Source organism: Leptidea sinapis, chromosome 4, assembly GCF_905404315.1.
Source record: "Leptidea sinapis chromosome 4, ilLepSina1.1, whole genome shotgun sequence".
Taxonomy (NCBI): Eukaryota; Metazoa; Arthropoda; class Insecta; order Lepidoptera; family Pieridae; genus Leptidea; species Leptidea sinapis.
The window spans coordinates 2,740,015-2,755,735 of record NC_066268.1 but is presented as its reverse complement, the minus strand read 5'-3'; the positions used below and the strand labels follow the sequence as shown (position 1 = coordinate 2,755,735).

Sequence of the window (15,721 nt, the reverse complement as noted above, 5' to 3'; positions counted from 1 at the left end):
TGTTTTTATTTGTTACTTCTTTACGTTCTAAAGGAATTTGGATTTAATAAGTTAAGGTAACGTTTAATGAGAGAAACTAATACTCAAATATAATATTTTTATTTACATAGAATAATTAGTTAAACTGGTTATTTAAATGTTAAGTTCCTTGGATTCAAAAAATGTCTTTTACTTTGACTTGGATATCTTTTTGGTTTATGCTTACACTAAGCAGACATCAACATATATTTGTATGACAGCTTTTGCCAAATTTTAAATGTGGTTAAATCCAAACAACTTAAATCCTTTAGTGATGAAATATAAATATTTTTATTTGGTTTGTAAATTTCTTCATATCTCTCTTGCTACCAACTGGCGCCAATTCTCTTTCATTATCTCGTGTACAGGAATGCTGAAGAATATTAGCTTTTACATATTTGCGATGTAAATAAGTATCAAATATAACTACAGACAGTTATAAATTCTGCCACCCTTACTGTATGTCGTTAAGGAGTTCCATTATTTCCATTGATATTTGACTACGACAATAATTTGACCATAACGACGTGACGGTAGGTGACTCAAATATCCTGAGAGCATATAAAAGATTCTACTCTTCAATTCTACCTAAGAATTGAAGAGTTTCGTTACTTTGTCATGGATCCCATAATCGGAACCTAACCAAACTCTCACCTAACTACTTTTAAAGTATATTCTTTCCAATAAAAAAAGAATTATCGAAATCAGTTGGCGCAATATTGTGTAATTCTCAAATTTGTCGCGTACATTCTTATAGCAAATTTAAGATTTTCATGGTTGCCATTATCAGATCTGAACCAAATTGCAATGAGATCACACGAGAAGCACCAGCTTTCAATTAACAAACTCGGTTCACCCAGTCGAAAGTTCTGAGGTAACAAACATAAAAAACAAACCGACGAATTGAGACCAACCTCCTTTTTTGAAGTCGGTTAAAAAGAGCGACTCTATTGTTTTCATTTCTGACTGTGTCCTTTCATCTGTCCCATTCTGACAAGAGAATCTTGTCTGGGAATTGTTAATAATTGTACCATATTTAATGAAAAAATAATAATTTTATTAAATAACTTACGCTTTTTTCATATCCATCTTATATAAATAAAATAACCTTACCGATGATAGGTCACACCATCCTTTTTAGAGTCGTTAATGAATTATTTAAGCACTTTTTATAGCACGCTTAGGCTTGTTGATTGACACACAGTTGACACACGACTAAGGAAAAAAGTGTGCTTACATTGTCTTTAAGCACACTTTTGCCGTTCCACTGTCAGACTGCGAATGATATGTCCATATGTATAGAACGTCATTGATTAATTTACATAAAAATAGAAGAAAGAAAAAGAAGAAAAGAAAAAAGTTTATTCATGACGATATAGTACAATAAAACATAAAACAAAATTGAGAAATATTATTTTCTATACGTCACAAAGTGGTCCCAACTCAGCATATTTGCTGGTTTTGAAAACCAGCGCTGGTCTTCTGTTGGGCCATTTGGTGACGTCGCCTTAAAGATAATTATATAGTAACTAATGCGTAGACTGAGTAAACAAGATAATGTATTAGCTTGTCTATTCTATTCTTTGTAGTGGCTTCTGTGGAAGGGGCACCACAACTCGCCAATGTCAATATTAGCTTGTCAATTTCTGAAGTTTCTAACGTTCTGACTGACAAGTTGACAACTCTGTCAAATGTCAATCTGAGTTCGAAACATTAAAGTATTAAGTAATAATATGTGATCACAGATCAGTTTACAATAATTTACATTATTTATTCATTATTGTTTGTTTTTGAATTAAAAGTAACCAGTAAGTAATAGTCTGATAGATAGATAGTTAACCTACCTACTGTGGTTACCTAAAATTAAGTTTAATTTTTATCTCCTGAGAAAGTTAGAAAGATATAAAAATTCTAACTAGTTATTCATTTTATACTATTATTTTAATTTGATTTCTGAACGACGGGAGGCACATTAAAGGAAAATCGAAATCGTTGTTCTTATTTAATTACGAGAATTTTTATATTTATTCACCTTTTAAACCTTCTATGAACTTCCAACAGTTAATTTAAGAACAAAATTAGCCAAATCGGTCCAGCCGTTCTCGAGTTTACTAACGAACAGCAATTCATTTGTATATATATATAAATAATAATACTTATTGCCTACACATAATATAACATAGCAACAGAAATTGTAAAGACATGTGGTTAAAGAAAATAATACACTCGAAGCTACAGAAAAGTACTTCTACATAAAGACAATTTTATATTACGGATCACGCACTCCAAACTGGCGCGATAACCACGATATTGCCCTTGCGTGATTCATGTCTAAAGTTGTTTATGAAAAATATGCACGTGCTCTTTTTTATTTTTATCACTGTTGCAACAATATTATTTCCGTAGACTGAACTTACTTGGGTAGTTAGTATATAATATTACTAATAGCCACGACAGAAGATTATAATATCATTATGCAGAGACTGTTTGGACTTGCAACTTTAGATTACAGATAATAGTTATTCCCATATTATTGAGCATGGATTGAGCCTAAAAACAAAAGAAGTGGCCCACGTTCAAGCTCGAGTGCGTTGTCTAAGGTTCTGGCTCGAACCCGTAACCCGTGAACACTGGAGTTCCGCAAGGCTTTGTGCTATCTCCTACTCTGTTTCTTCTGCATAGCAATGATATGTTGGACTCCTCCGACGTACACTACTATGCAGACGACAGGACTGGTGATGCCGTATATACGGTCCATGCAGCTCTCTCTAGGGAATTCAACGACCAGTGCCGGAAGAAAGATGTTTCTTCTATCGAGTCCTCTCTTGAGACGGTCGCGGAATGGGATAAAATGAACCTTGTCCAATTTAACCCCCCCAAGATTGAAAGAAGTTAACGCGTTTACCACTAAAAAAAACCATTTGTCCACCGTTCTTCGCAAACACCTTCCGAAAAGCCTTGCCTAATAGTGGGATTCTGGGTCTCGAAATCTCAAGCGATTGCAAAGTCATCGGGATGGCAAAGCCAAATTGGCTTTGAAAAAGCTGGGTGTCATTTATTAATGAATACGGCAATACTTCAAGCCGGCCCACATTCTAGCGCTCTACAAAGCGCAAGTCCGGCCACATATGGAGTACTGTTGTCATCTCTGGTCTTGCATTCCTCTTCTGTTACAAGGTGGGCGACGGTGACAATTTAACACCAGGTGACCTACCTTGTCCTCATCTTTCATAAAAATAAAAAAAGCTTTACTGGCTTTCATAAAAACTATCACTTAATGCACGGTTTGGAAAGTAGCCGAAAGTAACCTTTGCCGCTCGTCATACGCAAACCAAATACGGCACAATGGAGTATTGATGCGTGAACTCATACCACCCATATATCTCTACTACTATGTTATGTACTCGGCTATCTATAATAATTATTAATAAGCTGACTTTTTTGTTAAATTTTCAATAAATTGGAGTTTCCATACTCAGATTATGAAAAGAACTTGCCCCGCGATTTTGTATATAATAATAACTTTATTATTGGTGATAGTCATATCAGTAGGAATCATTTCGAAAAGTAAAAACCAACAAGCAATTCGTTTATTTATTTACTGTCCAATTAGCACGGCAGTGCCACTTACACTAATTAGACGAAACACTAAAAGATAAAATTACAAACAAAAAAGGAATATTAAAGAATAATTGAATTAATCATATTATTAATTAATTAATCTCATTTGAACATATAGATAGCCCTTAAAGCATACCTATTAGAATATTATAAGAGTAATAAAACGTTTAACCTGATGTAGGAATAAAATGACTTCAACATTAAATGTAGAGACAACGTTATTAGAGCTATTTAGACCTTGTTTGGTCTAAATAGCGAATCGGCTCAAATTTAATTTGTACCACCGGACAGGAAACCTTTTTGGTATCTGAAAGAAACGAATGGGTTTTAATAATGAAGTAAAATGATTTAGACACAAGCACTTCTTTCTAGTTGAAATCAAGCATCGTCTTGTATTCGAACGCCGGTCACTTAAGCCTTATTTATACTATTATAGCAAAGTATTTGTGTGACCATTGAATCGGAATTTCGGACCCAACTTAGTTAAAACTGGTAAAACACAGACATTTGTGCAGTGCAGGAATTTGAAATATACCTTTATATATTATACTACACGGCTAACCGCCATATTTTACAAGTCGAAGAAACAAGAACATAATACCTAGCACGTAAAATATCAAATTAACAGCCTCGTAAAAATTGCAAAATCATGACAGCTCTAACCATAGATTAAACAAAGACCACAAAATATCTGGAGTAAATAATTAATTTTTGTGTTGCTGTTTTTAGCATACGAATTTTAAACTACTTTATTATTTAAATAAATACCAACTGGGTTACATGATGGGATCGGCAGTGTTTTTTTTCTACTGAAAATAAGGGACGAGACGAGCAGGACGTTCAGCTAATGGTAATTGATACGCCCTGCTCATTACAATACAGTGCCGCTCAGAATTCTTGAAAAACCCAAAAATTGAGCGGCACTACAATTGCGCTCCTCACCTTGAGACGTAAGATATTAACACCCATATTCTAAGTCGTAAACTCATGATTTCCTCGACTCGACTCAACCTCACTGAGGGGTTTTCATATTCACAGTTGTAATTTTTGTCCTTACCTCAAACACCTTCCTCACTCGAGGTGAGTTTGAGTCGAGGAACCAACTGTCAAATGTAAGGTTGATCGCCATCTACCTTGAGGAAGTTTATAAGTAATTGTTAGCTACAAAAGACATTATTTCATTAATTTTTTATAATGTCTTTCGAAAGTTTTATTGAATATATGTACGATAGTCCTTACGACTACTTATCGCGACGATATTTACGAGATGCAGAAAATCCGATGGAAATTTATGATGAAAATGAATTTCGAATAAGATTCCGCTTCACCAAAAATATTGTGGCAAGCTTTTTGTTACCCCTGCTCTTCCAAAATACTGGAGACAGCAATCGTGGATTGCCGATTCCACCCGTGATCCAAATAGCATTTTAGCAAGGCAGCAGCCTTACGATTTTACGCAACTGGAAACTTTCAAGTAAGTATTCTTATAACTTGTCTACATTCATAAAATTGCAATACAAAGCTTTGTATGTATACATTTTTACTTTAATCGGTATTTTTACAGATTGTTTGCGGCGACTTCCACCAAATAAGTCAATCAGTCGTTTCAAAGATTGTGGCCAATGTATCGAAAGCTTTAGCTTTAAAAATAAGGCGCTTCATTAAATTTCCTGACGTCCCTGAGCGAGCTAATGTGAACATTCAATTTCATCGTGTTGCTGGATTTCCTGGGGTTATTGGATGCATTGATTGTACCCATATTCCAATAAAAAATCCAAACCGACAAAACGGCGAAGTATTTCGCAATCGTAAAAGTTGGTTTTCAATTAATGTGCAAATAGTATGTGGCCCTCGGATGGAAATATATGATATCGTAGTACGCTGGCCTGGATCTGTCCATGACTCTAGAATATTTAATAATAGCAGGTGTTATATGAGATTTGAAGAAGGGGAAATTGCAGGTTTACTGATTGGTGATAGTGGTTATGCACAGTCACCATACATGTATACACCAGTCCATAATCCACAATCACAACCTGAATTCAAATATAATAGGGCCCATATCAGTACTAGAAATATTATAGAAAGGTTTAATGGTGTATGGAAAAGAAAATTTGCATGTTTGAATAGAAAACTGCAAAATAATCTGTCAAATACATGTAATATTATAGTGGCATGTGCTGTGCTACATAATATTAGTATTGAGACCAATCAAGAAATGATTGAACCCTTAACCAATCTTGCTGTAGTTCCAGTACCTCACACTGGTAGTGTGAGGTAGTGTTATAAGGGCTGCATTTATAGCAAGACATTTTAGTTAACACCTACATCTTATTATGTTTTTATATATACATTTTTTATGTTACTTTATTTTTTTAAATGTTACTTTAAGGAAAATTTAAATATTAATCTTTACTATTATTGTTCTATTAATAAGTTTGTTAAATACTGCTCACAACTAAATTTTTAATGATTTATAAATGAATGAATACTAAGCAATAAAGTTTTTTATTACACAATAGAATTGAAATAAACATATACATACAACCTAATACTAAATTAATTTTCAAAATTTTTATTTTTAAATATTCTTAAACTTAATTCAGCCTCTTCTCTTTTGGCTCTATTGCAGAGGAGAAGTTCCTCTGCAGCTTCTCTCTCAGTTTTGGCTTTGAGAAAAATCTCCTCTTCCCTTTTCTGAGATTTTCCATATGTTTGTTGACGGATATGAAATTCTTCTTGAATCACTCTGGTCCGTATATTTCTTGACTCTGAAATGTAAATCATATAATAAGACCTATATTGTAAATGTAAAACAACAATTTCAGACATTTATTGATTTTTTTTTAAATAATAACAATAGGCCTGTGGTCTCCGTCTCTCTAACCATACCATCAATAGAGAACAAGTTAAACTGTCGACCCAGTCACTACCACTAACAACTGATAATAAATGTAAAGAGTTGCAATAAGTTATCTAAGCCCATCAACCAGTATTTAATCAGCATGGCGAGTTGAGGCTCTATATCCCCTATCTTCAAATAATAAGAAAAGACACCAGTGATGAACAGTCAGACATTAATTAAGTGGTTGATTATGGCAACTATTTTGCCTATTATAATGTGTTCAGGTATAACATTTTTTTTATTTAATTGAATGTACATTCATTTTAAACTTTGACAAAATATTTTTATAACTACCTTGTGATGGAGCTGCACTATAATCAGTCAACCGGGACTCTGTCAAATGTGGAGGAGTGTTTATAATGTTTTCTGTAAAATTACGTATAACATTAATACTTAACAATAAACATAATATTATTTTTTATAATTTTAAAAAGGTTGGTTATTTTACCTCTTTCTGACACATGTTCAACTGCTGGTACTTGAGATGACATGTCTAACAACATCACATTATCAATTTGGATTACTGCCAAACAGAAAAACAGTCATAAAAAATCACAAATGGCAATAAACTTAAAGCAGTAAGTACCAGAAGTACTTTAATGTTATTTACCTGCACTACAAGGTATGTTATCACTGTCGATTACATCTGCCAACTCCACATCTGTCTGTTCAGCGAGAGCATCCTCCAGTACATGTACTAGGTATGTAAGCATTAGAGGAACCACCACCGGTCCTCATCCTTTCCCTTTTCTCTAAGGCCAACATATTTTTACGCCTGGTCCCAACATTTTTTAAGTTGAGCTTCAGTCCTCTAAAAATAAAGTGATAAAGAAATAATTGCTCAAATGTTTCGTAAAGTTTGCCTTAAGTGAATATAATAGAATAAAATATATTTTCAACTACAGTAAGTACTTACTTTTGAATTCGTTTCTATGGCATTGTACTCCTCTGTTAGGCTAAGCCAGGGATTTTTTTTAGCCACTGCGCTCCCCATAGTAGCTATTGAATTTAATTTGTATTTTATCACTAACTCCTGCAGACAAATCTTTTCGGCTTCATTGAAAAGCTGTCTTCCAGTTGCAGTCATTTTAAATAATTGCTCAATAAGAACAACACACGATTGAATTCACTTGTATACTGCGAAGCGAACAAAATATTTTCTTCTCCAAGCCACCCACTTCACAAATATCACAGTATTTTTTGCGCAAAACATGGGTTTTGTTTTCAAGTGCATTTAAGGAATTCGAATTACGCTGCGTTAATATTTGTTTATTTATGTGTTCGCTTTCATTTGACACTTCACTAATCACTTGACACAAGAAGTTGAAAGCCACAGATAAAAAATCGTCAATAATAAGGTTAGCATTCCTCCAAACGATGACGTAATTCATGAGTTTTACCTCGACTCACACTCATTCGAGGAACCTCATGAATTCCTCAAACTGACAACTATGAATACCAAACTTGAGTTCCTTTCAAGTCATTCCTTGAGGCCTCCTCGACTGAGTTCGAGTCGAGGGACTTTCGAGGTAACGACTTAGAATATGGGTGTAAGTCTCATTGCCCTGTCTACGGCGCCCTTCAGACCGAAACACTTCACGGTAGAAATAGGCGCCGTTGTGGTACCCATAATCTAGCCGGCATCCTGTGCCTCCCACTTCCTCCTCCCTCCTTGATTGCGCGAAGTCAGCAAGCTAGATTAATACTAGTATCTAAGTACAGTGGCAAGTTAGCGCTGGACTGGGCTGCTGTACTTTCATGTTGGTGACAACTGACACCGTATAAATCAGGCATTAACCACAACCTTGACTTTCTACTTCGTAAAAGTAAAAAACAAAGAAGCTAAGAAAACTATTTCACCAACATTATTGATTATGTACATAATATTATGTTTAGCCCACTCAACAATATTTGTATTATTCTAATGCTCATAGCAAATATAAAATCACGGAGTCTATGTAACAACAGGAAAACTAGTTAATAAGAAGACGAGATAACACTCTGGATATTGGATGAATTATTTACAACTATATGAGTCCGTATCTACGCTATAAGCACCGACAACACAGTAACATGTAATAATTATTAATATTTCTGTACCTACTTCTACTACCAGTCCCTTCTGACAAGTAGGTCCTATTAATAATAATATAGAGTTACTTAAACGTACCGTGATAATAACTTGAAATTTACGGTTCGCAGTCGTCATAACTTTTTATATTTTACATAGCACTTTTTATTCATGATGTGAAAATATATCTATAAATTGTTTGTATCGTGTAGAGAAAATTAATAAACCACATACTTAGCGCTTTCACCTTGTCACCAGCGTACAGGTATAGAGGACAAAAATAATCAACAACAACAACTCTAAACACTGCTTGAGTACAATGATTTTATTAAAGAAATCCGAAGGGTACATACCGGCTACATTACATTAAGATTAGTGCGATGGTATATCACCCGTTTAAAAAGTATATTTTTATGTATATATCAAAATTTTAAATCTTTATTGTTAATGACGAAAGTTGTACAAGTTCAATCTTTACAATAATTATTTCGTTGTACCCTTGTTCTTTTAAAAAATAAATTTTTAATTAAAATTATTTGTATTTTCTTTGATTAACGCGAATGTTACACATCTCGTTTTCAGGGGGAGATCTGGAAAGGTCTTGAAACGTCGGGTTAACTAAAATAAAAATATAACTTTTGCGTAAAAATCGAATGTAAAAACAGTTATAATTACACGCATTTTAATCCTTTTAAAGTGTTTTATTTAAAAAATATTATAAAAACTATCGTATCTCTCAGTGTACATAATCTGATTAAAATCGTTTCAGTACTAGGTACTAGGGAGTTCATCGCGGAAAAACAACGTGACACCAAAATTTTAAAAGATTTGAAGTCAGTATTTGCAGAGACTAATTAAACGTTAAAACTATTGTTAATCGTAACATGTCAATAATTACTTTATGAAACAGTATACAAACCATAGTAGCCGTTAGTAAAACAATTATTATAATAACAAAAATGCAAATGTCCACGCATAATACCAGCAATATTATTAAGTATATGTGAATGTAATTACCATTACTATATTATAAACTCTTTCTCTCCATTTAAAAGTTCACAGCAATTTAAATAATTGAAACGCAGGCCCATAATTATTACAAAGCCTTTAATAACTTCATGTTTATTGTCTTAAGGACTACATTCTTCTCTCAGGGCTTCCTTGTTTTATAAAAACAACAATAATATTTTGAACGACGTATTATCATGAGGTTTTATACATACTTACAGAAATTAGGTAAGGATTTCTGCCTCAATAAATACTAGTCGGCATAGTAACCAGTCTCGTGTTTGTTTCCGTGCGCGATAAGTTGAGAGAGAGAGAGTTGATAAGATTGTTGAAAGTAAGGGTCATGGTATGAAACGATTCGGTGGGTAAACTCTTGTATGGTTACCCACGGATGTTTACAGGGTTTGAAGACCCCTCTCATCGAGAGATAAAAAGGTAGGCGGCGGTAATCACTTATCATAGACCCTAGAACGACACGCTCGTTTCTTCTGCCGCTGCCGATTATGAAATGAAATTCGTGAGCCAGTTTTCACCATTATTTCACTTTATTGATAAACAAATTTTTACAATACTAGGACAGGAACCAATCCATTCCGCGATATCCACAAGATAAAATACGATAACATTTTTTTTTTTCTTTAAACAAATTACAAAGATTTGACTACCCATATAGTCCAGTGGTTAGTGACTCTGCCTGATGAGCTAGAGGTCCCGATTTGAAATCCCTGTAGGTACAAATATTTATATGATGAATATGGATATCTTTTTCCGAGTCATGAATGTTTATTTATATATGTTTAAGCGAGACGTCCACAGCTGGACAAAGGCCTTCTCCAAAGATGTCCACGACGATAGGCCCTGCGCTGCTATCATCGAACGTATTCCGGCGATCTTGACCAGATCGTCCGTCCATCTTGTGGGGGGGCCAACCAACACTACGTCTTCCGGTACGTGGTCGCCATTCGAGGACTTTACTGTCCCATCTGTCCGTCGAATTTGATGCCCTGCCCACTGCCACTTAGTTTTGCAATGATTTGGCCTCTCTCGCGAATTTGGACCTGCCGAACTGGATTTTTGTCCGAGGTAGACGTACTCGTGGACAATTTCGAGACTACATTCCAAATCGTTATGGGAGTAGGTGCGACATGGACATTTGACATGATCTTCGTCTTGCCCATGTTCATTTTTAGACATACTCCTTGGGAAGCTGTATTGAGGCCATCGAGCATATGGCGTAAGTATTCCATAGATCCTTTAAGTCTTCCAGATCTTTCAGATCATTTACCTATACATCTAGATAAACTGTGACAGCTGTGAAAACGTCCAATAAAACTGGGGTGGACAGTTAACCTCTATTTTGACCAATACACACTAACATAAAATTACAAATCGCGAGAGCAAGACGTAGCTTGTTACGCACACTAAAGTAGTTAAGACCTGGCCTGTTTTCATCGGTTTTGTAGCAGCAAGAGGCTCTATCTAGACGTATAAATTATGTAAGGATAACAATACAAGTGAAAATTTAAGACATCCAGGCGTGGAGGGAAATATTTAAATGGCATCAAATCGAATTGACTGAGACTTGAGACTCACAACCGCCAAGCGAGACCGTTTGTTTGTCCCATTGTTAAATATCTGACATTCCGTAATAACAAGCGTAAATAAGTGGCCGGTGGGTTAACAATGTAGCAGTCAATTTTCAACGCATTTCACACCTTGCTTACGTAAGCGAGGCCGAAATTCTTAGTTTCGACTATCTAAGCTTAGGTTATACCCTTGTAACGAAACTGGTGTAATAATTTGTGATAACAACTCTTGGGGCATTTATTGATTGGCCAATCCACTCTCAGTACTGCCAATTGTAATTAGTTTTTGTCCCACTGTATATTTTAAGGGTTCCATATTTAGTTGGTCTTTGTTGTTGAACAGGTTTTGTATAATGTGTAGATAGATAGATGTGATGCAATGGTGTGATGTATGATAGATCACTAAACAAATAACAAATCGTTAAAAGCCTATTTCTCAGGAACCTTAAATAAAGACTTGTACTTGTGGTCTGTAAAAATATCTAATCAATCCTATCAACGCAATCAAAAGATACCTTCAACACGACTAATGTTTTAATACGCTGTTAAATCATAAAATATTATATATTATAACATGTATCTATATTATGGAATATAGACACTTCCAGTAGAATAATGAATTTTAGCGAGTAACGAGGTCTAATAGCACCAGTAAAACAAATTTCCGTAGAGTTGTTACAAACTATTATAAGAAATTTTAAATGTAGTCCGAGTGTAAGACCGCGCCAATCGCCAAAATAATAATATACGCTACAATTTAAACAACCTTTCCGTAAAATTTATCATTTAATTGTCTTTCCTCTCGTTATTTACTATTACAAATTATCATGTAGGACACGTGGGATAAAAATCTAGATGGTGGCCACTACATGATAACATTAAAGCAAAATAAAGTGTGTCCTATACCGCCTTTAAAACGGTGAGTGTTATCAAATTCATCCTCACATCCCAACATGGATCCTTTCTCCAGTATGGATTTCAAGGAACTTCCTTCCACGTACAACCAATTATCACACTGTAGAATGAGCTTCCTTTCGCGGTGTTTCCACACCGACAAGACTTCGGCACCTTTAACCAAACCGCTTACGCCGTACACTCAACTAAAACCCAATGTACATATGGACTAAGCCAATATACATATGGAAGATGTTCCTGCTGAGGATCATCTCCACACAAATAACAATAAATAATTTTACCAGTTCCCACTGGCTCCTTTGCACAGGATGCCGGCTAGATAAAGGGTACCACAACGGTGCCTAATTCTGCCGTGAAGCAGTAATGTGTAAACATTACTGTGATGTGAAAGGCGCCGCTAGTAGTAGCTAGTGAAATTACTGGGCAAAAGAGACTTAACATCTAATGTCTCAAGGTGACGAGCGCAATTGTAGTGCTGCTCGGAACTTTTAGATTAGAAACAGACAAAAATACTCGTATAACTTTCCTGGTGTTGCGCGAGAGTGCAGGCCGCGGTGATCACTAACTATAGGTAATGTCACCGGTACACTTTCAAACAGAATAATAAATAAATAGGCTGAAAGTTTAATCTTTACAATATATTAGGTACTTTGAAATTCGAAGACACTACAAAGGGGTATCTTTTCGTGATTCACGACTTACAGTGGTTAGTTTTTTATATGGTGGGATTTTGAAGTGATGCTTTGATTTGTACATATCAAATTAAAGTTGGTGGTCTGATTATGTGCTTCTATCATTCTGAGGTGTTATATTATTATCATTTAATTCTATTTAAATTATACTTAATAAGATATAATATATTATATGACTAGTTAAAATTTCCAATATTCCCATTTTTTTTTGTTGATACTTTAAGACATTTCAATAAAAAAACATCAATATGAAGAATAGGATTCATGATTTTACACTTCCAAATGTTTATATAAACTTGAATCATTAAGATATAATTTTTTCAGCCTGCTGCTTTTGGCTTTGAGAAGCGAAATAAGCATGGCTGTTCTTCTAGTTATAAGAAAAATCAAGAGGTTTATTAATTAATTAAAAATATTACAACTTTATACTGTTTAGTTAAACTATTATTCTGTGACAAATAAATAAATTTCGCCAAAGAATTGGCTGAGAAATATTGTTTTCAGAGTTCAGCTTATATAATCTACAACAGGAAATAAGCAGACATGTTTTGCTACCTACAAATACATTAAATCCACAACAAGCCACTACAGAGTCCATAACCTAATTGAATAAGGGGAGGGTTAAATTCAATAATGTCTATAGCTCTACTTGGAATGATACGATACACTGTTACACAACAAGTTAGTATGCCAATGTTTAAGCATGAAGCAGCTATACTCTTTGAATTATAAGTAACATGATGAGCTGAACCTGGCAGCACATTATACCAACAGATGCAAAGTAAGAATAGTAAACTGCAACAATCATATGATCAAAATAACTAAAATATCATGTCTGACAATATTGCAATAAATAAAAATTACAATATTGCCTTGTTTGTTAATACTTTTGACCAATGAAAAAAGAATCCTGTTTGTGCAATGTATGATGCAGATGTGTTTAACTGCAGCTGGCCTTTGACAATCACATACTCAATATAGGCTGCCTGAATTAAGTGAATAAAAATAAAGAAGTCCCATTGAGTTACTGTTAAAAGTAAATTAACTCTATCACTCCTCTTGAATTCACCAGCGGGAGGCTAGATTATGGATACAACAATGGCCCCTATTTCTGCCGTGAAGCAGTAGTGTGTAAGCATTATTGTGTTTCGGCCTGAAGGGCGCTATAGCTAGTGAAATTACTGGGCAAATGGGACTTAACATCTTATGTCTCAAGGTGACGAGCGCAATTGTAGTGTCACTCAGAAATTATGGGCTTTTCAAAAATCCTGAGTGGCACTGCATTGTGATGGGCAGGGTGTATCAATTATCATCAGTTGAATGTGCTGCTCGTCTCGTCCCTTAATATCATAAAAAAAATATCATGTAAATGCCAAATTTGAACATAGTAATGTGTAACCTACTCATAATAACATTCTCATGACAAAACAAGTTTCTATTAGGTGAATGCTTCTCAAGTTGTTCTGTTTGCTTGTAAGAAGATTAACCAATCAATTCTCATATTAATTAAACGAGAAGCAAAATTTGCCCACAGGAACACATGATGATTTATATGTAATTTTGTACCATCATATAGTGGAGGTTATTAATTGCACCAATCCATATCATTAATGTTGATTGAAGTAGTAAGAAAGGGTCAACCTTTGTCCTTCGTGTACAAATCAAGATCAGCTGATGGACTAAGGATTTTTTTTTATTCGTAACAAGGTGAGTGAATGGCTTTTGTATGTAATGAGTACAAAGAAAAAATCTAATAAATAAGAGATGTTGTACATGAACCATCCTTGAATGTGAAAAAATATAGAATTATACACAAGTCTGTAACAAAACAACTGTTGCTCAAAGGGCAACAAGTTGCTCATACCATTACTCTGTTGGCTTTCAAGATAATCTTAAAAAATATCATATCTATGAAGTACTTCTACTATTGCTTAATAAAAAATGGTGAATTAGTTGAATAGTAAAATTATTGATATATCAAGCGCAATGGTTGCTATTAATTAATATTTACTGTTTTATACAGACTTCTGTTTACTTGCTTTATACTTTGACAACCCATATAACCCAGTTGTTAGTGACCGTGCCCACTGAGGTAGAGATCCCTGGTTTATATCCCAGTACATGCAAACATATATATTATGATGATTATGGATATTTGTTTCCCAGTAATGGAGGTTTATATGAATCTATGTATGTTAAAGTACAGCAGGACCTCCAATTATAGATAATTGGAAACTCTTCTAAACTTAACACCTTTGAAATTCAAACACCCTACTCACTATATAGCTACATGCCTTGAATGGGAAAGTAGACATTCCTATGTTGGACAATAATTTACCATAATTTGCGAGACAAAGCTTTTTATTTATTATTGAATACCTCCTGACAAACTAAAATGTTAGATTTCTTTAAAAAAAAAATTAATAAATGTGATGTTTATTAATGCAAATATACATTTAAAATTACACATTACTGTATGTTTTGTTACATAAAAATACCCTGTAGATTATCTGTACTATAATCTGAGCGCTCCAGGAGTTTGATTGGGAAGAAAAATTTAGGAGTTTGCTTTAGAGAGTTCCTGTAGTATGTATGTTATTGCCTACTTTGGGGCAAGATAATTTGTGAGTCAATATTATATTCTTATATGAATCTCCTTTGGATAAGTTACAACCACATTCTCTAGCAACACCAAAGAATAACAATTGACCATTTAACAAGGTCATTAAATGATACATGTCATTTCTTTACTTAATTTTTTTATTCTATTATGAATAATAAGCGCAGATTTTTACTGATTTATTTACATCCACTGATAATGCTAATGTGTATAAATATAGTCTTTGTCATGTCAATCCCTCTATGTTGTGATGTTGGTGTTGAAGTTGTGTTTTTAACAATAACT

General features: G+C 34.2%; 1 protein-coding gene and 1 pseudogene across 3 annotated transcripts in view; one reads left to right on the top strand and one right to left on the bottom strand.

Moving 5' to 3' along the window:
- LOC126979777 (guanine nucleotide-binding protein G(I)/G(S)/G(T) subunit beta-1) overlaps window positions 1–15,721 on the bottom strand; it is a 46,130-nt gene that overhangs the window by 28,506 nt on the left and 1,903 nt on the right. The window lies entirely within an intron of this gene.
- Window positions 4,602–5,960, top strand: LOC126979776 (putative nuclease HARBI1; annotated as a pseudogene).